We start from the raw sequence: 2,763 nt of genomic DNA, 5'->3' as shown, positions 1-2,763 counted from the left end.
TGTGTGTGTGTGTGTGTTTGTTTGTGTGTATATAACTTCACGCATAAAAGTGTACACAAGCAAGTATACCTGAGCTCGCCGGTTGTGAAAGTATGGACAGGGGTGGGGGTGAGGCGATGATCTCTGGTAGAGACATCTCCAGCCAGCCCACCAGTGCATACATCATTGGACTGCCCCGCAGCGACTCAGCAAATAGCCCAATACCCTGCGGTTGAAAAATCGGTTCATTAACAGTTATTTTGTCGGACATGTCAGTATTTATGGACCATGATGTAGGTCACTTCCACTAGAGTGCATATGGAAGTGAGTAGTGTGTGTGTGTGTGCTAAAAGAGTAGACAGGCTAATGTACAGTGTGTGGGAATAAGCGATATTTTCACATAGGTGAAATCATGATGTATGTACATCAAGGCAGCAAAAAGGTATAGTGTATGTTCATGACAACAGCAAACACTCCATTGTGCTCTGCGGAAGGAATAATTGAAGGTAGATGTGTAAGGTATAGTGTATATTCATCATGACAGCAAACATTCCATACCCTGTGTGATTGTAAGCGTTACTTTCACATATGTGAGAAAATAGTGTATACATATATATATATATATACCGAGACCACAACCACATGAGGTAAGTGAGCACTGATTCCACCTAGATAAGAAAGTAACGGAATAGCAATCTCTGCGGCAATGCATGTGCACACAGAAGTACGCGACAGCGCCACACAAGTGCGAAAGGTGCACTGTAACTAAAACATGTTTATGCCAGAAAAAGCTAAAACTAAACCATGTTTACGAATGCAACGCAAACACTCGTGCACACACAGGCAGAACAACACATGCGAGGGGGTGGGGGTCGATGCTTGTGTATATATATATATACAAACGTAGATGGATCTTTACACCCAGATAGTACAAAGCGTACGTTCAGCCCGTACTCTTATATATGGGTACTTTAGTAGACTAAACATTTTGCCGTGGAGATTCAAGTATATTTGTAGATGAATCTAGATTACATATATATATATATTAATCTAGATTTCAATATTTTTGTAGATGAATCTAGATTTCAATATTTTTGTACATGAATCTAGATTCAAATATAATTGTAGATGAAGCTCGATTGAAGTATATTCATAGATGAATCTAGATATAAGTACATTTAAAGATGAATCTAAATATAAGTACATGAATATGGATTTGAGATGAACCTAGATTTAAATACAATTATAGGTGCATCTAGATTTAAATACATTTATAGATGTATCTAGATTTAAATACACTTATAGATGTATCTAGATTTGAATACATTTATAGATGCATCTAGATTCAAATACATTCATAGATGCATCTAGATTTAAATACATTTATAGATGTATCTAGATTTAAATACATTTATAGATGTATCTAAATTTAAACACATTTATAGATGTATCTAGATATAAATACATTTATAGATGTATCTTGATTTAAGTACATATATAGATGCAACTAGATTTAAATACATTTATAGAGGCATCTAGATTCAAATACATTTACAGATGCATCTTATCTAGATTTAAATACATTTATAGATGTATCTAGATTCAAATACATTTACAGATGTATTTAGATTTAAATACATTTATAGATGTATTTAGATTTAAATACTTTTATAGATGTATCTAGATATAAATACGTTTATAGATGTATCTAGATTTAAATACATTTATAGATGCATCTAGATTTAAATACATTTATAGATGCACCTATACAATAGGTGGTCGGTAACACATCGGCTCAGCACACAAGCTTATAGCAATAGTCCTTTTAATTCTTATTCAAAGATATACATAGTTTTAACTCTACACCCGAGATAATGTGATGTAGACACCTACATACGACCCAAGCGTACAGCGGGAGTAGCGCATATGAAGGAGAGGATCAGATACATTCATTTGTGCACATACACAGATGTTAATATGTGATGTAGACACATCTACATACCACCCAGGCGTACAGCGGGAGTACCGCATATGAAGTATACGTTCATTTGTACACATACATATATATTAATATGTGATTTAGACACACCTGCATAGCGCCTAGGCGTATGTAGGCTGGCAGTAATGTGTTGCGGATGAGTATCAAAGGCGCGTCAGACGGATAGGCGACACCTTCTAAGTTGACCTCCAGAATGATCTGCCCTGTAGTAGAGATTTGGGTAGTGAGTGTTATCAAAGAGGACTTCTCAGTATACAGAATATAATATATGTACCGAGATACGTTGTATATATACATATGCACTGGTGCCCGCACGTGTGTTTGTGTATTGAACTGTGAAAGTCTATTTTTACTACCCGAAGGGGCTGTTTTGGAGTGAATACCTGCGTTCGGGCAAGCAGATCGGGCCATATTAGGACATACAAATATCCATATAAGGATCGGGAGGCATGTAAATACATGTAGTAGCACACCAGTACTGCATTGTATTGTACACACACACACATACACTGGTATTACATCGGCCCTAGCACCAGCACGGACAGGTGCGGGTGCATGTGCACCCGAAATGTATACCCCGTATCTGTCGGCGTACAAGTGACTCAAACGAACGCCGCCATCAAGAGGTACTCAAACGCACACACAGCACTACATACACTTCCTACACACAGCACAGAAGACAGCACCGACTACTGCATGCCACACACTGTGTATACGCATACACCTGTGTGTATATATGTACATATACATACACCTGTATGTATATATGTACATATACATGCACC

This window comes from Sphaeroforma arctica, assembly GCF_001186125.1.
Source record: "Sphaeroforma arctica JP610 unplaced genomic scaffold supercont1.1527, whole genome shotgun sequence".
Classification (NCBI taxonomy): domain Eukaryota; class Ichthyosporea; order Ichthyophonida; genus Sphaeroforma; species Sphaeroforma arctica.
Note: the sequence above shows the minus strand (reverse complement) of the source record.